Source organism: Delphinus delphis, chromosome 6 (assembly GCF_949987515.2).
Source record: "Delphinus delphis chromosome 6, mDelDel1.2, whole genome shotgun sequence".
NCBI classification, from domain to species: Eukaryota; Metazoa; Chordata; class Mammalia; order Artiodactyla; family Delphinidae; genus Delphinus; species Delphinus delphis.
Window position 1 is genome coordinate 111814813 of NC_082688.1, and position 22571 is coordinate 111837383.

Sequence of the window (22571 nt, forward strand, 5' to 3'; positions counted from 1 at the left end):
CCCTCTGCCAATTAAATTTTCTTATAAAAATCAAAAAGTCTTCACATCTACCAAGTCTAATTCCCAGACCTCATCATGGGAAAGAAGAAATGGACATTCATTGATCTTACATGATATGCCAGATACTTCATCATTTCATTAATCCTAATAAAATCCAAAACTCACAATATTCTAAGAGGAATATTATTATTTATACTTTATAGTGAAGGAACCAAGGCTCAGAGAGGTTTAGTCACTCCCCCAATGTCACACAGACAACAAGTATTAGAGGTGGGAACAGAAGCCAGGCATGTGTGCCTTCTAAGTTCCTGTTTTGCTTTGCCCACTCGTAAAAGTATCTACAGGGCTCAGCTTCCCTTTGATGAAAATATAAGCACCGTTCATGACATTGCTTTTGATAAACGTATAATATATTCTTCTTAAATGTTAACCATCCTCATCTGGCTCAAGCAGCTCAAATACTTAAAACCCAAAACTGAGACACTGACACATGGTCTTTTCCTCACAATCAGCTCTTTTTTTTTAAAACATCTTTATTGGAGTATAATTGCTTTACAGTGGTGTGTTAGTTTCTGCTTTATAACAAAGTGAATCAGCTATACATATACACATATATCCCCATATCTCCTCTCTCTTGCGTCTTCCTCCCACCTCCCTATCCCACCCCTCTAGATGGTCACAAAGCACGGAGCTGACCTCCCTGTGCTATGTGGCTGTTTTCCACGAGCTATCTATTTTACATTTGGTAGTGTGTATATGTCTATGTCCACTCTCTCACTTCGTCCCAGCTTACCCTTCCCCCTCCCCGTATCCTCAAGTCCATTCTCTATGTCTGCATCTTTATTCCTGTCCTGCCCCTAGGTTCTTCAGAAAAAAAATTTTTTTTTAGATTCCATATATATATATATATATATATATATATATATATATGTTAGCATACGGTATTTGTTTTTCTCTTTCTTACTTCACTCTGTACAACAATCTCTAGGACCATCCATCCAATTACAAATAACTCAACTTTGTTCCTTTTTATGGCTGAGTAATATTCCATTGTATATATGTGCCACACCTTCTTTATCCATTCATGTGTCAATGGACATTTAGGTTGCTTCTGTGTCCTAGCTATTGTAAAGACTGCTGCAGTGAACATTGTGGTACATATCTCTTTTTGAATTATGGTTTTCTCAGGGTATATGCCCAGTAGTGGGATTGCTGGGTCATATGGTAGGTCTATTTTTAGTTTTTTAAGCAACCTCCATACTGTTCTCCATAGAGGCTGCATCAATTTACATTCCCACCAACAGTGCAAGAGGGTTTCCTTCTCTCCACACCCTCTCCAGCATTTATTGTTTTGATGATGGCCCTTCTGACTGGTGTGAGGTGATACCTCATTGTGGTTTTGATTTGCATTTCTCTAATGATTAGTGATGTTGAGCAACCTTTCATGTGTTTTTTGGCAATCCGTATATCTTCTTTGGGGAAATGTCTATTTAGGTCTTCTGTCCATTTTTGGATTGGGTTGTTTTTTTGATATTGAGCTGCATGAGCTGCTTGTAAATTTTGGAGATTAATCCTTTGTCAATTGCTTCATTGGCAAATATTTTCTCCCATTCTGAGGGTTGTCTTTTTGTCTTGTTTATGGTTTCCTTTGTTGTGCAAAAGCTTTTAAGTTTCATTAGATCCCATTTTTTTATTTTTGGTTTTCTTTGCATTTCTCTAGGAGGTGGGTCAAAAGGATCTTGCTGTGATTTGTGTCATAGAGTGTTCTGCCTATGTTTTCCTCTAAGAGCTTTATGGTGTCTGGCCTTACATTTAGGCCTTCAATCCATTTTGAATTTATTTTTGTGCATGGTGTTAGGGAGTGTTCTAATTTTATTCTTTTACATGTAGCTGTCCAGTTTTCCCAGCATCACTTATTGAAGAGGCTGTCTTTTCTCCATTGTATATTCTTGCCTCCTTTATCAAAGGTAAGATTACCATATGTGCATGGGTTTATCTCTGGGCTTTCTATCCTGTTCCATTAATCTATATTTCTGTTTTTGTGCCAGTACCATACTGTCTTGATTACTGTAGCTTTGTAGTATAGTCTGAAGTCCGGGAGCCTGATTCCTCCAGCTCCGTTTTTCTTTCTCAAGATTGCTTTGGCTATTTGGGGTCTTTTCTGTTTCCATACAAATTGTGAAATTTTTTGTTCTAGTTCTGTGAAAAATGCCATTGGTAGTTTGATAGGGATTGCATTGAATCTGTAGATTGCTTTTCACCATCGGCTCTTAAGAAGAGGGATATTCCACCACAGACTGTCTCCCTTCAGACAGGACTTCGCCCAGTGAAAGCTCCCTTCTTTCTCCTCCCCTAACCAGGGTTCATCCAGCTCATTACAGCCAACATTTGGGGCCGGATATGTCTGTCTTGGGGAGAGGGGGGAGCCATCCTGGGCAAAATGGGACGTGTAGCAGCATCCCTGGCCTCTACCCACTGGATGCCACATGTACAGTCTAGCACACCCATATCAAGCCTAGAACCAAGAACATACCCGGGCATCACCCGCTGTATACTGGAGGGCAGAGTCTCCCTGCATTGGGAGCCACTGCTCTAAACCCACACTGAACTTAAAAATAGGTATCTCAGCTGCTGATCTGGATAAAAACAAAGACTCGTGGCCATCACAACACCATGTTCACATGAAATGTTCCCAGTACAGGTATTTTCCACATTCAACAGCTGAGCAAAGTGTAGACTTGAGAAAATTGTCCTTTTCCACGTCTAAAATTATGATGTCCTGGAATGGAATTCTAACTCAGATGTGACTAACCCCAAATCTCATGCTCCTCCTTAAAATTATAATATGAAGCAGTCATGGGCTATAACACAAAGCTTCTTGCCCTCATTGTAAATTTTTTAAAAAGATACATTTTAACTGCAGCATGGCTAGATAAAATGTTGGAAGAAACAGTCATGTGGCAGACATATCAATGCAGAACAAAAATACTTGTAAGTGTGAAGATTTTCTCTCTATTCTTTATTTTCTGAATTTTTATTTTATAATTTCTGAAATATGTTAAAACAGGTTCTAGAGCTTTGATACAGAAATGATCTTTTCCTTCCGGAGTGCATTCATCACCAGAAGTCTAAGAACTAGTTAATAAAACCAGGTGCTTCTGGGAGGATCCACACCCACCCAAGTTTCTTGGAAAGAAATTGCTTTCTTGGAAAGCAATTATTTACTCTTTCTTCTTAGTAAATAATAAAAGACAATAAATAAAAGACAAGTATCAGGTTGACAACTGCAAAGAGTAACCCACCACATTCTCCCATAAATGGCTTGTGCTCAATCGACAAAGGCTGGGAGGTACCAGTGAAAAATGCATCCTTTCCAAATTGGTACTTAATTGGATTGTCCCAGGAGAAGATGTGGAAGGCAGTGGCTCTGGATGCAGTTCCCAGAGAACGTTCTCCCCAGATGCTAGCTGTCCCCTTCAGCTGCTCCTGCTGGCAGCAGCCCCAGGGGGTCCTCACCAGCTGCCTGCGACAGCCGTCACTGGGTTTCTCCCACCTCATGTCATCTGAGAGCTGCTCCTGGAGGAGTGGAGAGTACGTCACACTGCCACCAAACTGGACGAAATCTGTGCAGAGGGGAGGGGGCTGAGGGGTGGTTACACATGCTGCAGAGACCAGCTGCCGTGTGCAATCCAGAGGGCTTTGAGTCACTAAATAATGTTTCTTGACATCCCACAGTGGTCCTGGGAGGACAGCACTCAAAGACCTCTTCCAGGACATCCAGGGACCACTGTGGGATGTCAAAAAAGGTTATTTAAAGCAGTAGTCCCCAACATTTTTGGCACCAGGGACCAGCTTCATGGAAGACAATTTTTCTGCGGACAGGGCAGGGGATGGGGGATGGTTCAGGCGGTAATGTAAGTGATGGAGAGCGATGGAGAGCGGCAGATGAAGCTTTGCTCCCTTGCCCGCCACTCACCTCCTACAGTGTGGCCCGGGTTGTAACAGGCCTCGGACCGGTACCAGTCCACGACCCGGGGGTTGGGGACCCGTTTTAAAGGATTCAAAGCCCTCTAGATTGCACAGGGCAGCTGGTCTCTGCAGCACATGGAACTGCCCCTCAGCCCCCTCACCTCTGCACAGATTTCCTTCTGTCCAGGGAAAGCTCCACCTGAGCCCTTGATCTAGACCACACTGGCAAGCCTACCTCCAGTTCTGTCTAATCTCAGGGCTTTAATACACTGATCCAGACCCCCCAATGTTTCCTTGTACGCCCGCTCATAAGGAGTAATAGCACACCTGCAAATAAAGCTGTAAGAATATCCCTGGGTAACCTACACTTTGTCAAGGAATAATAGTCAACTGAAATCTACAAGGACGAAGCACAAGTTTGTGGCAACTAGCTCCACCTTTTCAGCCTGCAACCCTTGCTCGGACAAAGTAAAATCTCACCACTTGGGGGCAAATGAACATAAACAGAAGCTCAGGCAAGATCCTAGGTACCTAAGGCACCACCTCCGTAAAAGTACCACGTGAGAGGGGTGGGGGGGAGGGGCAAGGAAGGGGAAGCGGATTAAGAGGTAGAGGCTACTAGGCATAAAATTAAATAAGATAAAAGGACGTAAGGTACAGCACAGGGAAAATAACCAATATCTCATAGTAACTTTAAATGAAGTATAATCTGTAAAAATATAATTCACTACGTTGTACACCTGAAACTAATATAACATTGTAAATCAACTGTATTTCAATTTTTAAAAAGTCAATAATGCCAAATTCTGGCATATATCCCTAAGATGAGACAACATCTCCAACTATTTTAATCATGTATTTTTGCAGAACACATAAAGAGTGAGCTGAAGAAATGTGTTATCCAGAAGACAGAGAGGAAAGAGAAAGCCAAACCCAACATCTATCACAAGTTGACGCACGCCTTTTTGAAAGTGGATTAAGGTAAATTTTAAAATAAATCAAATTATCACTTTAGAAAAACAGAATGACGATTCCTCAAAATGCGAAGCAGAGTTACCATGTGATCCTAAAATCCGATTCCTAAGTATATATCCAAGATGAATGAAAACAAATGTCAACACAAAAAACTCATACATGAATGTTCAGAGCAGCATAATTTGCAAGAGCCAAAAAGTGGAAACAACCCAAATCTCCACCACCTGGTGAATGGAGCAACAAAGTGGCATGGCCATATAATGAAATATTATTCAGCCATAAGAAAGGAATGAGGGACTGATACAGCCTACAATGTAGATGAACTGTGAAAACATTATGCTAAGTGAAAGAGGCAAGGCACAAAAGATCACTCGTTGTTTGACTGCACTTATATGAAATGTCCAAAATAGAAAAATCCATAAAGACAGAAAGTAGACCACTGGTTGCTCAGGACTGGGGAGTGGGTGAGGGCAGGGAGGAAGTCGACAGTGATCGTTAATGAGTTCCAGGTTTCTTTTTAAGGGTGACAAAAATGCTCTAAAACTGATCATGATGATGGTTGCACAACTCATGAATATACTAAAAAACGTCAAATTGTACAATTCAAATTGGGGAATTGAACAGTATGTGAATAATATCTCAATAAAGCTGTTAAAAAATAAACACAAGCAAAGCAAATAAATAGAAAGATACAACTCTCATTGATTCCAGAGAAAAAATTCCAGACAAACTCTGAAACTTAGTATGACAACAGTCCCATTGGCCCTTTTGGAGTAAGTATCAAGGGCAACCTTGGCACACAAAGGAACAAAAGCTGTGAATCCCTTTCCCTTCGTGTTTTCCAGCTTCTGAAAATACAGAAGGAAAATAAAAAGGGGGGCAAGTTTGATTATGACCCCTGTTGCATTTTCACCATATTGAAAAGAAAATATATTGGATCAAAACAAGATACAAGTGGTGTCGTCAAGTGTTTTAAATTAATGAAATGTTTAATTCTTTCTAAATTCCTTCCCAATAGCTATACTAATAACACTTAGCACACATGCTCACAATGTCTGCAGTAGCTAACGTATAAAAGTTCATGTCTCACAACTTATATTTTGCAGAAAAGCATGCAATGTCAAAGGCAAAAAAGCAAATTTTAAAATTTATACTTGGAAAGAACAAATATTATGGAAACAGTAGCATATACATTATTTGTGTAGTCTAAAATGAATATATAAAAATAACATAGTACATAACATCAGATTCTCTCATTCTGAAGTACATTGTTAAAAATGAAAATCCCTCCATTTAAGCCTACAGATCTATTACTGAAATATTAAAAAAATTTAAAATTTATTTATTTTACTTATTTAGTTTTGGCTGTGCTGGGTCTTAGTTGCTACAAGGGGGCTTTCTCTAGTTGTGGCAAGTGGGGGCTACTCTTCATTGTGGTGCGCGGGCTTCTCATCACAGTGGCTTCTCTTGTTGTGGAGCACGGGTTCTAGGCGCGCAGGCCTCAGTAGTTGCAGCACGCGGCCTCAGTAGTTGTGGCGCACGGGCTTAGTTGCTCCGCGACGTGGGATCTTCCCGGACCAGGGCTCGAACCCGGGTCTCCTGTATTGGCAGGTGGATTCTTAACCACTGTGCCACCAGGGAAGTCCCTGAAATATTAAATTTTAAATGGGCCCATTTATAAGCAATTTTCTATAGTACAAGCAAATATTAGAAGAATATTTTTAATGAACACTGTAAATCTCTATAAAGAATCCACCTGTCCATATATGAAGGCATAATCATGAGTTTGTAAATATTCCCTTCTAGGACATAAGAGAATATATTTGCAGTCTTAGACCATATATTAAAAAAATAACCATAAAATTAAAAGTTGACAAATTGGACCTCAAAGAAAATAAAAATTCAAGGTATACCATTAATAAAATGAATATGCAAGCTATAGACTAGGAGAAGACACATGCCACACACATATCTGACAAAGAACTCAGATGCAGAATATGTGAGTAATTCCTACAACACAAAAATAAGAAAAACAAATGACTTAATTTTTTTTTACAAATGAACAAAATACTGGGACACGTCACAAATGATGACAAACATAGGCCAATATAATATGAAATGCTGTTGAATATCTTATCAGAGGAACACAAATTAAAATCACCATGAGATACCAAGGCACACACGTTAGAGTGGATAAAATTGAAAAGACTGACAGTATCAAGTACAAACAAGGACGTGGAGCAATGAGAACTCTCACATTTGCTGATGAGGGTAGAATGATACAACCTCCTCAAAAAAATTTTGGTAGTTTCTTGTAAAATCAACCTACCCTGTAATCCAGCAATTCTACTCCTAGTTATCAACTCAAGAGAAATAAACACACAGGTCTGCAAAAAGACTTCTATGAAAAAGTTTATGGGCAGCAACTTCATAACAGTCAAAACTGACAACAACCCAAATGTTCATTGCTATGGTCTGAATGTTAGTGTCCCCTCAAACTCATTATGTTGAAACCTAACCTCCAAAATGATGGTATTAGGAGGTGTAATCACCTTTGGGAGGTGATTAGATCATGAGGGCAAACCCCCACGAATGGGATTAGTGCCCTTATAAAAATGACCCACGAGAGCTCCCTTGCCCCTTCCACCATGTGAGGACATAGCAAGAAATCAGCAGTCTGTAACCCAGAAAAGGGCTCTCACCGGAACCCAACCAGGCTGGCACCTTCATCTTGGACTTCCAGCTCCAGAACTGTGAGCAATATATCTCTGCTGTTTATAAGCCACTCAGTCCATGATATGTTGGGATAACAGCCCAAAATAACTAAGACGTCCACCAACAGGAGAATGGATGCACTGTCTCACACCTTTTCATTCCACTATGTGGTATGAATTCCTTAGTACCACCTTTCAATTGACTAATTCTCTCTCTGACTGGGTCTCGCCATCAGTTGATCCAGTTTAATCAATCTGTTTTATAGCAGTGATCCTGTTATTTATTTCTAGAATTTCTAACTTGTTCTCTTTTGTATTCATCTATTTTAGTTCTGCTCACTGTTTCATAATTTCTTGCTCTTTTATGGATGTCACTCCTTTATTTTTCAAAGTAATTATCAACTTTACCTCTTTTTAAATTTGTCTCCTTATTGTTGACTGTGTTGGCCATCCTCCTTAATATCAGATCTTCTGACGTGCCTTAGTACTTTATACTGACTCCTGTGAGAAAGTGTCTCTCTTTGCCTGACTCTTCCCCTTCCTCCCTGTTTTCTTATCTAGAGGTTTGTAAGCGTCCTCACCTGGTCTCTCGCTGAAGCCCCAATTCAGGACCATGCCTTATACTTGCAGTGCAGGTTTTCTATCCCATGGAGTATGGCAGATACTGGAGAGCCGGTTGACAGTTTAGATTTCGTTGGATGCCTGTCTCTAATCCCTTCTTTCTCCCTTTGTAGGTGTGCAGCTTTGTAAACTCCACTGACCTGTAAAGGTGCTGCAGCATTTTTTTTCAGCTTCCTCTTCTGAGAAAGGAAACTTCTCCCCAGTCTCCTGTATTAAGAAGCAATCAGTACTGTGAGTCTATTTCTTTTTTGTTATATTTTTTAGCTTTGTTTTTTAGATTCCACATATAAGTGAAAACGTGCAATATTTGTCTTGGTCTGTCTGACTTATTTCACTAAGCAGAATGCCATCCAGGTCTATCCATGTTATCACAAATGGCAAGATTTCTTTTTTTTGGCTGAGTAATATTCCTCTGTGTGTGTGTGTGTGTGTGTGTGTGTGTGTGTGTGTATACATATATCACATATTCTTTATCCATTCACCTATTGATGGACACTTAGGTTACCAGTGGATGCCAAAGGGGAGGGGGTGGGATGAGGGGCAAAATAGGTGAAGGGGATTAAGAAGTACAAACCATGAGTTTTTGTTATCAGTTACAGGGACAAAATGTCAAGCACAGGGAACACATTCAATACTTTAAAATAACTTTGTATGCTGTGTAATCTATAAAAATATTGATCACCATGTTGTGCACCTGAAACTAATATAATACTTAAGTAAATTAGACATTAATACTTTTTTTAATTTTTAAAGAATTTAGAAATTAATTACGTAAAGAAAGAAAAAAAGAAATCAGTACTGTCTACCTCAAAGGGGCCATTTTAATCCTGAAGGAGTCTAGATCTCAGCAGTCTTCAGCCCTACTTACCGCTTTGTTTTATTGTGTTGTTTTGTGTGTGGTCTATGAAGACACAGACCTTGTTTAAATACATCTACATATGTTAAATTTTCTTTTTTCTCACTTTATATATGACTCCTCTGGGTTTGGAGCAGGGTCGGTATCAAAATCCACTGGGTTTGCGCATAAGGAGGCCACTAGTGGCCGAGATTATTACAGCTTAAGTAGACACTCATTTGGAAGTCTGTCAACACAGGAATCCTTCATCATTAAGCCTGCCCCAGTGCTTGGCTTAAATTAGATGTTTATTAAATATTTCATGAAAGAACGCATGAGCAGATGAATACACTGTTATGGTTAAAGCCGAGTTCTGAGATGAAGTGGTAGACCTTGGGGCCATATTGAGAAAGAATGACCACCACCAAGGTAATCTGGCCCACATTAGATCTATAAAATTAATACGGGTCATTGTTCCATTTCCTATAGGAAAATCCAGACTTACTACGACGCGTAAGATCCACTTCCTTCCAGCATCACCTTCCCACAACCCATCCGTACGCTGCAGTTCCAAACTACAGCCTCTCAATCCTCTATACCTCTATAAAAGTCACTTCCTCTGCCCAGAGGACCATTTCCTTGTCCACCTGGAAAAATCTTCAACATCTTTCATCAGTCACCCCTCACCAGCCTTTCTGCTCCAGTCTGCCAGCCGAAGCGCCACGTACACACTCTCTTCTGCACGCCTAGAGCATCACAGCTCACTCTATAAAGGGTGTTTGTCCATCATAGCTGACTCTGTAAAGGGTTCCACGTGTCTTTTCCCCATTGGCCAGAGAACTACTGCATTCAGAGATCATGTGTCGCTCACTTTTGATTTGTAATATCTGGCCGTGAGCTTGAAATACAACAGATGCTTAATAAATACCTGATGATGGCTCAATGGACAAAGTAACAGTGCTTTGTCTGAGGTAACCAGCGTCTGAGCAGATGCTTAAAGCTTTCTGAATTTTTTTTTCAAATTTGAAGCAAAAGATACAATTTTGCTTCCCAGTGCATTGAATTAATGAGACCTGTTTCCTCGGGGAAGCTCGTCACTCTATTTGGCAATGCTTACTGAATGGCGGCCACCGGCCAAACCCTGTGGCGGGTGAAGGAGAGATTGTCACGAAAGATCTCCCCCAACTTCCAAATCATTGTGTGATTACACGCCCCTAGAGACAAGTGAGGTTGCCATAGTTCCTGTACGTCACTCTGATAGACTGCTTACCTGGGAACAGACAGTGTGGAGGCCAGTGGAACCGGGCAGAACCCTGCGGGCCCCCCAAGTACAAAACCAAGCAGTTAACGATTACAGCAACAGAGGCACAGACTCAGCATCTAATGCACATTGCTGAGTTGTTTTACAGATACTGTAGCTGCCACCAGAGGGAAAAAGCTAACTGCATTGATGACTGGACTGTAGCCATGACATAAGCTGCTCCACCTCGAGCATCACTGAACCTATGGCTAGTACAGTTCCAAGAACTGGCCTCAAGAGAGTGAGATTAACAATATTGCTCACAATAATCTATACTTTTGTGGGTATCAAAATAATTGTAGCTTGCTCTGCCTGTGTATGTAAGCAGGCATCTGAAATTGTCAGCAAAGAGATGCTACAGACCCATGTTGACCCACTCTGAGAATCTGGTGCCCTACGTCAGCATAAAGAAATTACCGAAGATAGATCTGCACCCCTAATTCCATAGAAATGGAATGACGTCTGACAAGCAGGGATTTGTAAGCAGCTCTTTGTAGGAAAACGCCCTCTGCAGGAAGCCCCTTTCCCTGTCACTTCAGCAGAGCCGTATCGTGACTTTTCACCAGGCGCCCCATGCTCTACTCATCTCCAGCCCAAGTACACCTTTCAAGTCTTTAGATCACACAATACTTTGCCTAACTTGTCGGTTCTTCCCAGAGATCAAAGACGTAGAAATGAAGAATCAGTAATTAACAGGTGACCAGATCTCTTCCCAGCCTTCCCCTTCAGTAATCTCCCGAACAAACTGTATGAACAAGAGAACATCTAGAGGAAGATGACGAGGATTCCACGAGCCTGCACACAGTGGGGGACGCCGATGACCCTGGCCCCCCCATCTCGGTGATTACCTGAGATTACTCCCCTCCTTCCCTTTAAAACTTCCAGGGCCTAGAAGAATCTTAGGAAGCGGTTTTGGGGGCATGCTGAGTCCACCACCTCCCCAGCTTGCCGGCATTCTTATTCAAGGAACCTTTCCTTTCTACCGACGTTTGCGAGCATGTAATTGATTTTGTTTTGTAAGCGACAAGTAGCCGGACTCAGCGTTTGATAACACCGGGATATATGAAGAAATCTCTAAACGCTGACGACCTGATTGTACACGGATATTCCAGTTTGCGTTTCTGTGGGCATTCGGTCCTTAAATTCTGAACACGTGATGATGTAGTCTCATCAGCCAGAACATTTTCTTGGGCCGGGGTGAGTGCCAACCGGATTCAATTAAACATGCTGCTGGTGACGCTCACTGGATGAAATCTAAAAATATGCCAAACAGAGGTGTGACTGAAGCAGGAGCAGCAGAATGGCTGCTGCTTCAGTTTCCATTATTTTAAATCTTTGTGGATGAAAAATGACACCGGAGACAAAAGCACCTCCAAAAATTCAGTAAATTCATCACACGTCCCCCATGTTAGATAAAGCAGTAAAGTGTACAGTCTTACATATTTCGGGTGCCTACAAGAGTCAAGAACATACCATGGGAGCTTCAACACGTACGAAAGTCCCCTCTCACTTTCAGGCACCAGCCTAACTGTCATGGGACCTGCCACTCAACGATCCGTAGAGCAGCATCTGAAGTGGGACTACGTGCAATTTCCACCCAAGTGTCCTCGAAAGTGGTTTATAGTCCAAACTCTTCTGGTTCCCTTGCTGACAAATTTCAGTCTTCACTCTGAAGATGATTTGCTGGACAGCAGTAGAAAGGGTCCAGCCGATCGGGGGGTCTTCAATGAGAGGATTCTTAGTATGTGCTAAATTTAAATCCAAATTAACCAGATCATCTAAGAAAAAAAAAATCAGTCTCCGTAGTTTGCGTTAATTATTCAGAGTTGCCTTTAAAAGAAGATTTTGATTCTCATTCAATGGTTCAAATGGAAACTACAGAATAGTTATCTTTCATTTTCAAAAGAGGCTGGTTTTATGTACGTCCCAACAGTGATATTCCCTTCTCCTGTAGACTAAGTGGGTAAAGGCAAGATTAATATAAACGGAAGAAGATGTACCAACTAAAGGTGGTTCTCTTAGATTCTGAAGGGGTTGATTCAATGAGCAAAAATAAAATGTCTGTTTCTATGGTTATATGATGTTGAATCCTTGTGAAAGGACACTTTCAGATTCAATAAACTTTACTCAAAATATATACTTTTGAGGACCATAATCGGCAAAACATTCTTTCACATTTTATTTTAAAACAGGAAGACCCTAATAGATGTGTTTCAATAACGCTGTGACAGCAGTTATGTCAGTGATTACTTACGATAGTAGGTATAATAAGACATAGAGAACAGACTTGTGCCGGCCAGCGGGGGGATCGTGGGGGAGGGATGGATTGGGAGTGTGGGATTAGCAAAGGCAAACTGTTATATACGGGATGGATAAACAAGGTCCTACTGTAGAGCACAGGGAACTATATTCAATATCCTGTGACAAAACATAATGGAAAATAAAATGAATATATATATGTATAACTGAATCACTTTGCTGTACAGCAGAAATTAACACAACATTGTAAATCAACTATAAAATTTAAACAATAAAATTTTAAAAGAAATAAATAAAAACAATAGGCATAATAATATAGCAGGGAATCAAGTGTCTCCTTTAATTACTGCCAGTTATCAGCATAATGATAATAAATAAACAGATGTGTTTAAATGGAGTTATTCTAACACAGAGATGAGCCCACTGCAAGCTGAATGTCCTGTTTTTGCGGCAGCCTGATGCATGTTAATTATACCATCTCTCAAACTTTAACTCCGTGAGCTCTCCCATTCCCCTGCAAGGGGTGTGAATTAAGATTTAAACAGCAGTCTGTTTCAACATCTACTGGCAAGGCGGTCACACAGGAGATCAAACAAAAACAACTTCTTTCCTATGCTTTTAAGTGAAGGAAATAGACAAGGCTGGCCCCTTGGGAAAATGTACGAGAGATTTAAAAGTCAGGAAAAAATATGTTCAGAGGAGAAAGACGAAAATACTGCCAAAAGAAAAATGAGGAAAATGCGGACATCTGTCACTCATGTCTCCTTGCTAAATGGGAGATCCAAACCTGGCTTTTCTTCCTTCTGCTTTATCCAGAGAACCCATGGAGCAATTAAACCCTGGGTCTCTGCTGGATGGCCTGACACTGAAAGCATCAGAAAGGAAGGACTTCTGCACAGTGGTAGGTTTTTTTCACGTTTGACTTTGCCTCGAAGCTGCTCTATTCCTGCCAAAAAGCCAAGGCTATCTCTAACGATCTCCAACCGCCAGTGCAAAGAAGAGGCGACACATGGCTAAGAGGATTTTTAAGAGAGAGCAGAGCCGTACCTGGTAGCTGGCAGTGGGAATGACACTTTCAGAGCCTGCACGGAAGGAAAACATACCTTTGGTAGCAAATTAGGAACACAGGTGAAGCTGTAAATATGGTTGATAAAGCCTGTAATAATTAGCGGCAGGCCATTGCCTACAATGAGAACAAAAGGACTCCCCTTCAAAGTCCTCCTTGCCTGTCACCTACCACCAGAGTCGATGAGTAAGTAAGAGTTTAAAGTTCTAGCGATAGAACTCATGTTCTATTTCCACAACACCTAAAAACAGTCTTTAATGTGTGGGTCTCCTTTTTTTATCCATTTCAAAAGCTTTGGTCAAGGTGCAAGATAGGAGAAATTTGGAGAACACATACCCAGAAAGCCTCCTACCCCACCATACCTCTGCCAACTAAATTCCCAACGCTAAGGACAGACAAGCACAGAACGCACCACTGAACTGATCGTGCCTGGATGCCCTCAAGGCCACTGAAGTCCCACAGAGGTCTCTGGACGATGACATCATGAAGTGGCAAGTGGCATTCGGCCAGATGCGCCCTGTAGAGCTTCAGGACGTTTCCACGCACATCCAAGAACAGGCGAGGCAAGATAGAGAAGAGGTGTCATGGAAGGGCTTCACAAAGAAGAGAAGGGTCCACCGTATGCAAAGTGGCACAGACCCCACAGCACACGCCCACTAGGACCAGCGCAGCATCTTGAAATGACTCCTTCCAGGGTGTTGACATCTAGCAGCAATGTTCAACCTTGTTATAAACAGCCATGGTTGTGTCAACATTCATAAGGCAAAGTATAATAAGGGTATGTTACTTTTATCATGTTTCTTGTCGCTGAAACAGATTTAAACTAGGAACGTAAAATTGATGATGCTATGCATGATGTGAAAAGATCGGCATTGTCTTAAAAAATATATATCCTTCTCTCAGGACAAATGTCCTAAGAGAAAAATGTAAGACACAGAGGCGTGAATAAGAACAGACTCTGATGCTGGACTCTACACACCAGAGCCCCAGGCTCAGGGGGCCCCTGTGGCCTGCCGGACACGGCTGTAGTGAAACTGGCCACCTTAATTTTTTGTAGACAGCCGTGATGCAGTGACAATTAAATGCCTTCTCCTGCTTTCCAATAAACTCAAACTTCTGAATTCATACACAACCGGCGTAAGAGAGAGAACGTGTGAAAAAATGGCTCACATCCAATGTCTCCCTAATTTAAATGTGGCAGGAAGAAGCGGGGGGCAGGGCTTGGGTACTTAGTTTTGAAAAAAATAAATATATGAGACTGTGGGGCTTTTTTTGCCCAATTAAATTTGTCAAGTACAATTCCCAGCAAATGTGTACGTAGCCAACTATTTACTAAACTAGATTGTCTCTAATATTTTCCTGCTGGTGTGAGTTTAACATACGGAAACCATCCTTTTTTGTTGTCTTTATAAACGTCGAGACCCCTCTGAGGCAGTTTCAGAGGGGTAAGTGAAGCAGGAGGCCAACTCAGCTGACACCTCCAGACAAGACAAGCGGGCACCCGGAGACGGATGCAAGCGAACCCCACTCCTGTGTGACTCTCCCCGTAAGGGGGTGGACCCGACAGGTCTTTGCGGAGACTCCGGTGCCCTCATTTTCCACTGAACTGGGCCCGGCGTCCACTGCACACTGACTTCCGTCAATTCACGACCCTGAGGTGTGCAATATTGTACAAATTTATATTTGCTCTATGCTTTAAAATCATCTACTATGACCAGCATCTTAAAATGTAAGTTACTTGCTATAATAATAATAATAATGGTACTGTTACTATTACTATCCACATAATATTTGCTTCATATCTGGCTTAACCTGGGCTTTTTCTAACTTTTAAGACAGCAAGGCATGGAACTCAGTATGAACTCATGCTTTGAACAGGAATCCAGCGCCAGCTGCCATTTCTGTGAACCCCAAGTATCTGTACTCACAATAGTAGATAATAATAAAAACCTGCTTTCTACCTTTTTTTTTTTTCTCATCTAAACCATAAAATACATTGCTGCGATTAGATGGTATTTCAGGTTATGGCTAACTTTCTCTGTGTGTTTCCAGCACTGAATAAAAGCAACTTAGGCAGACTCAGAGGACTTGATTTAGTTGAACCTTGGTGTTTCCCCCTGTTTGGGTCTCGCTCGGCAGCACCGGGCCCTCCTGTAAGCTCTCACACCTGTGTGCTCTGCCTAGTTTGGCTTCAATGTCCTGCGTCCAGCAACGCAGGCTGGAAAGACACTTTAGACACTTCTCATCGCTGATGTTCACCAAAGCCACGTGGACTGTTATTCCTGAAATGGGGTATCTCTCCCAGCCTTTCATGAGACCAGGATTGATGACAGTGACTTAGAGCAGGGGTTCTCAACCAGGGGTGATGTTTGCCCCCCTAACCCCCTGGGAACACTTGGCAGTGCCCAGAAATCTTCTGATGGTCACAACCAGGTAGATCTCCCAGACAGAGGCCAGGGACACTGCTAAACATCCTGCAAGGCCCAGGAGAGTGCTGGGAAACAGAGAGTCAACAAGGGCAAAGCAAGTGTCACTGACAGTGTATTCCATCCCCACCAACGTCCATGTCAGTGGTGGCGTCTCCCTCTCCTGTGGCATCGTGGCTCCTCTGGGTTGGAGGTCGCACCCAGCACTAATGAAATATTTCTCATCTACCCCTCAACCCCTAGCCATTTCACGTGCCTTTATGTGGCCATGGTGACTGCCACGACTTTGAAGTCTACAAAACTGTGAAAACTCCTTGGGGAAAAAACATCTGCTGTAATTGTCACATGATTATTGAATTATCTAAGAAGGAAGGCTTTGACAAGGAGATGCTGTCAAATTAAGAGAAAAACAAATTCCATTTACTCTTTGTCGGAAAAAAAAAAAGCACAGAGATTTAGCAGCCGTCAAAGATGAAAACTGTCATTTTCGCCTAGCCATTCCTCAGAAGAAAAAGTGCCAGGAAATGCTTATGACTCAGGCTGTGATGCTAGAACAGTTCTAACAGGGAAGGTATGAAAGCAAACTATACCCATCAACTTGAAGAAGTTTAGAGAAAGAATTCTGCCTCTGCAGAAATAGGTTGTTGTGTAAAAATTCTGGGGAATTTAACATGTACAAATGTCCTTGATGACACGTTTCTCAGGGATTTCCCATTTTTGGGTACTATTTCCAAGTAGAGACCGAGTCAGGGAAACGGAGGTAAGTAAATCAAAACAATTTCTTTGAAATGCTGTAATTCATATACAAAATGCAGCTACGTAAACACCAGCAGTATGATGGGTGATTTGCGTCATTTTTCTGTACTGAATCTACCTAACAGCTAATACGGCAGTAACTCACATTTTTGTACAAAGGCACAAGTCCTCCAGAGCTGAAGTTTCACATGAAGAAAATGGACACCCACAGGGGAAGCCACATTTGTTTCCTCCTGAGTTTTATGTTCTAACCAACGGTGCTGCCAGCATGGTCCCCCAAACACGACTCTAAACTCCACCTTCTGTGTAATATGCTCACTTCAAAAAGAAGGTAGATATCTCTGGGCTAGTGAGTCAATGTGATACTGAAAAACTACATATAAAAATGTGATGACCCCCTGTCATATAGGCAGAGTACGGTCCCTGTTATGCTCAGTCTAGAATCGCAATTTACAGGAGCAATAGTACGGCCCAGAAATCCTAACTAACATGTCACAAGGATACTTTTCAGACTTCTGAGATAGAAAAGAATACAGGAAAATATCTTTTTACTGAAGATATGGCTCTAAAATATATAAAGTGTTTTCCCCACACAAGAGTAAGAGACAATACAGTCTCCTACAAAAAGGAATCATGTCACTGAAATTAGGCTAAGTAAAATGTTCCAGAAAGTTGTCTTCAAAAGGAAAATATTCTCAAGCTTGAAGAATAATTCTAGAAAGTCAAAAATGTACAGAATGAGAAATATAATTGTGATGGTTGATTTTATATATCAACCTGGCAAGGCCATGGTACCCAGATGTTTGGTCAGACACTAATCTGGATGTTGGTGTGAAGGTATTTTTAGATGAGATTAACATTTAGATCAGTAGACACTGAGTACAGCAGATGACCCTCCGTGGTGTGGGTGGGCCTCGTCCAATCAGTTGAAGGTCTTAAGAGGAAAAAGACTGACCTTCCCCGCAAGGCAGAGAAAATTCTGCCTGTGGGTCTGTCTCTGAACCTGAGTGGCAACATCAGCTCTTCCCCGGGTCTGCAGTCTGCTAGCCTGCCCTGTAGATTTTGGAGTTGGCTGTCTTCACAATCACTTTAGCCACTTCTTAAAATAAATCTCTCCCTATCTTCACACACACAAACACACACACACTACCGATTCTCTGGAGAATCCTAATAATGACCTTACTTTAACATCGTGAAAAGAAAAACAAAGAAAACTACTGCATAAAACTAAACAAATACAAAGAATTTATAGATTATCTATTTGGTTCTCTTTCTGTTAGGTCTGTTTTACAATTCCTCGTTCTCTGAAGATGTTTTCACAATCTTGTCTGTTATCTCTTTAAACAGCTATGTCAAAGGTTCCTTCTTTAACAATCATTCCATTTCTAATAACCTAACCAATATACAGGACGTGTTCTGGCTGTGTTTTCGCGCTGGCCCACAGATGTGTGCTCTGTGACTTGTATGGGTAAGAACTGTTTACAGCGAGCTACTTTGCACAAAATGTTATCGCTAGGAACTCTTCGAGACCGGGATGAAGTCGGGTTGCTTCCGAGCGAATGTGCTTTAGCTTCTGCTAGGAAATTTTAAACTGCAGTATTTCATTGACTGTAAGCTATTGACAGAAGGATGCATTTTGATTTTACAGGTGTTAAAATGGGAGGAAAAGAAGCTGCATCACAAAATCAATGCAATTCAATGCATGTGTGGCTTAAAGGTTTATGGGCAATACAAAATACACGAGTTTGGCCTCTGAACACAGCAGGCTTGACGTTTTAACTTCTCAGTGTAATTCCCCCCACCCTGCTCTCTAAGGCACCAGGGCCAAATACATTCCCCCAGGGAAGGCGGGAGGGTGAGGGCACCCCTTCCGTTCACCCTCCCCATGAGGAGCGACACCATTCGGCCCCAGTGTTGTAGGTCTCCTGGTGGACACCCCAGCCTGCAAGAACTTTTACTTGGAAGACAACTGAGCTGGAATTCACGATGGCAGGAAACACAACTGCCTCCCAGCTTCCTAAAAAAAATGCTAAAAAAAATTAAATCATGACAGTAAAGAGAACAAAAAGGAACACGAGCAGACTAGAGACTTTCAAATACTGTTGGAGGATGGGGAGTAAGAACAAGGGTATTTACTGATTTAAAATAAGGACAAACACAGTCCCACTACCTGCAGGTCCAGCGGCACAGCGCTAGGATGCACTGGCTCCTGAAGAACCCAAAGATGGACACGTCGGCAGGGTCAGCACCAGCCCGGCCCTGGTCACCGGCCCCTGTGGCGGGAGGCCTTTGCGGCACCCACACCCACAAGGGCTTCCTGATGTGAGGGCCGGCTCTGCGCAGCTCCATCTCACCAAGAATACAGCAGGAGCACACCGCAGGGGATGGACGGGCCCCCACGACCACCACATCCTCCCTGCTGCACCCGCTGCTGGACATCATTGCCTGCTCACTCCCAGGGCCCCGGACATCCTCTGCCCTTCCTGGCCTGTGTGTCACTGCGCCAGGCAGTCAAGGCCCTGGCTGGCCGCCTGCAGCATCTGGCGGTAGCACCTGCAGCTGGAACCACCTGCCATCTGGCTCCCTGGCTGGCCGCCTGCCCGGCAGGCCCAGGGGGGGCACCCCAAGCCCGGCTGCTTCCCGGAGACCAGACACTGACGGCGCCCCTTCACCTCTGCCTGGACAAGGATGGCCTCTGTGGAGCCTGGGGACCAAGAACGAGTACCTGCCACACGACCACCAGCACAGACGCCTCCCCCTGACCGGGCCCCCACCTGCTGCCTCTCTGCTTCCACCAGCATGCTTCCTGTTTTTATAGCCAGCAGAAGTGGGTAGACAGGGCCTGGACGGTCACTTTCTATTCCACATCCTCCGCATCTATGTACCCTTCTTGGGAACGAAGGGCTTCCTGGGTCATTTCTTCATAGTCAGGTTCCTAGAAAGTGACTACATTGCATGGGTGACACAGATGTTCCACATCCCCGCGCAGACTGATCGTAAGGGAACTTGGATGGGCTCTCCACCACGTCTACACGGCCTGCAGCGCCCACACACCTGCCTTCAGGAACGGCCTAGTGGACACCCCAAGGTCCAGCTGGTGCACCATCTTGTTCCCAGGACCCCTGGACACAGTTACCCAAGGCGGCCCCCCATGCCGCCCCTGGGGCCTGGCACGGCCCAGAGTCCAGTCCAGCCCTGCGCCCAGCCACCCTCGGTGCACCCACTCACTGCAGGGGTCCCGCGCTCTGGCTACAAGCTGCCCTCCCCCCACCAGGAACAACAGCCCCACCTGCAAGAGGAGCCGGAAGCTGGAGCAGAGGGAGCTTGGGGACAACAATGCTACGACCCAGCATCCAGTGCAGGTGGGCTGGGGAGATGAGGCTCGGACCCAAACCCTCCCCTTTATCTTCCAGGCGCAGATCCAAGACCCAAAGAGCAGTGGGCCCCAAAAGGAAGTGATACCGAGCAGGGCCCTGTGGGGCTCCTGGGCACAAAAGCCTTTCTGTGTCCCCCATTTCCTGGTTACTAGAAATAGGCTTCATTCAGCCTCCATGACCTTCTCTGAGTTCCAATGGGCAGGTTCAAACAGCTGCTAATCAGGGAAGGGAGGGGATGCAGAGACAAGGGAGGAACAGTCTGGAGAAACAACAGTGCAGCCTTGGGGCGGGGTCCTGGTTCCCCCTCAAGAGATACACACATCATCTTTGGGCTGTTTTGCAGATAGTGAAGCCTCCACCAGGTGGGAGAAGTTAACTGCATGCTGCCCACAAGCACGGAGACCCCAGACGGGTTGGAACCAGAAGGCTGACGATGCCGATTCCCGATGACCTCACCACCAACCAATCAGAAGGATGTCCAAGAGCTGACCACGCCCTCTTTGAACCATTCCTATAAAACTCCTCACTACTCCCTCCAGGTTGGGACACACAGTTTTTTGGCTTTTTTTTCTTGTTTGTTTTTTGTTTGTTTGTTTGTTTTTTGTGGTACGAGGGCCTCTCACTGCTGCGGCCTCTCCCGTTGCGGAGCACAGGCTCCGGACGCGCAGGCTCATCGGCCATGGCTCACGGGCCCAGCTGCTCCGCGGCATGTGGGATATTCCCGGACCGGGGCACGAACCCGTGTACCCTGCATCGGCAGGCGGACTCTCAACCACTGCGCCACCAGGGAAGCTCTGGGACAAACAGTTTTGAGGGCATTAGCCCGCTGTGGCCCCCCTTTGCCTGGCAAAGCAATAAAGCTGTTCTTTTCTACTTCACCCAAAACTCTGTCTCTGAGAGTTAATTCGGTGTCGGGGTAGAGAGGCCTGATTCATTTTCAGAAGGATGGGGAGTTTGGGGCAGCTGTGAGCACTGTGTTGCTTCCTTTTTCTGCTTTCACGGGGGCAGGTGGTTGGTGAGCAGAGAGGGAAGCTCTACTGAGCCCAGAAACCAGGAGAGATTCAGCAGTGATGTTCCACCAGGTGAGGGCTGAGCCCCCCTCACGGGACCCCGCAGTGCCTTCCACACCCTTGCCTGCAAAGCTCGGGTGTCCACAGGCTGGAAGGAGATGGAGCTGCGGAGCCTTCCGAGAGATTCAGAAAGGAAGCCGGTGCTCAGAATCTGAGCCCCGGCCAAGGCAGTGCCTGGGCGCTCAGCTCACTTGGGGGCTGGGTGTGACCCACGTCTGCCTCAGCTCTTGAAGGAGTCATTTCCCCACTTTCAGAAGCAGGCAGGGCACAGGACTGTGGTCTTGGAGACATCGGGCCCCGAGGGATCTACCGATTTGGGTCTCCTGTTCCATCCGGGGTACCAAGTGGGCACCTGGTCTCAGGTCTCGCCTCAACAGCTAGTAGAGGGGGTTGCTGGCTGTTAAAAATCCCTTCAGCTTTTGATTCACCTCTTCTAACCACCACCCAACGAACAGGACACCCTTAGGACGAGGAGTCCGCATCTTGTTTCACAAGCAAGTGAGCAGATGGGGCAACTCAGTCTTTTCTCCTTCCTAGAAATAAATAGGGTTCCCAGTGGTTTCCCTTTGCTCCCCTACTCGTAATTCCAAGTTTAATCAAATAGCGGTCAGTGAGCACAAGTGGTGAGGTGTGGAATTTGCAGTCGCAAGGAAAACACAAGCTTCAGTCATAAAGAACACAAAGGCTGTGAGAAATATTCTGTTACCTAAATTATGTTACAGCATTATTTACGAGTACAAGCAGTGGGTTAAATATAATCACTTCACAGCTCTAAACCAGAAGGAGGAAGATAAAAACAGTGCCCTTCGTGATTATCACTACTGTCATTAGGCATCTGACACTGTCAACTCTGTTCAAGTACCTTTCTCTGCTGGAGACCAGCTAGGAATTCAGGATAACCTCTTACAGAGCTTATCAGCCTAAGACTGAAATATAGTTTTTTAGTCTCTTGGTTTTTAAAAGATAAAAGCAGCTTAACCCCATCTCTAGAGAGCAAACTAGGAATGTGCCCCAGGGGGCTCGCCTTAACTCCTGGGCTCTCACCCTCACGATTCACGCCCTCTCTGCTCCCCGCAGCCTTTCAGCCTACAATAGGGAAGGACAGATCTGACTCCACATTGCGTCTGTTCCTTTTACTTTAACCTTTGTATTCTATTGCTTTCACTACAAGTTAATCACTAAGGGGATGTTGCCTAGAGCTGG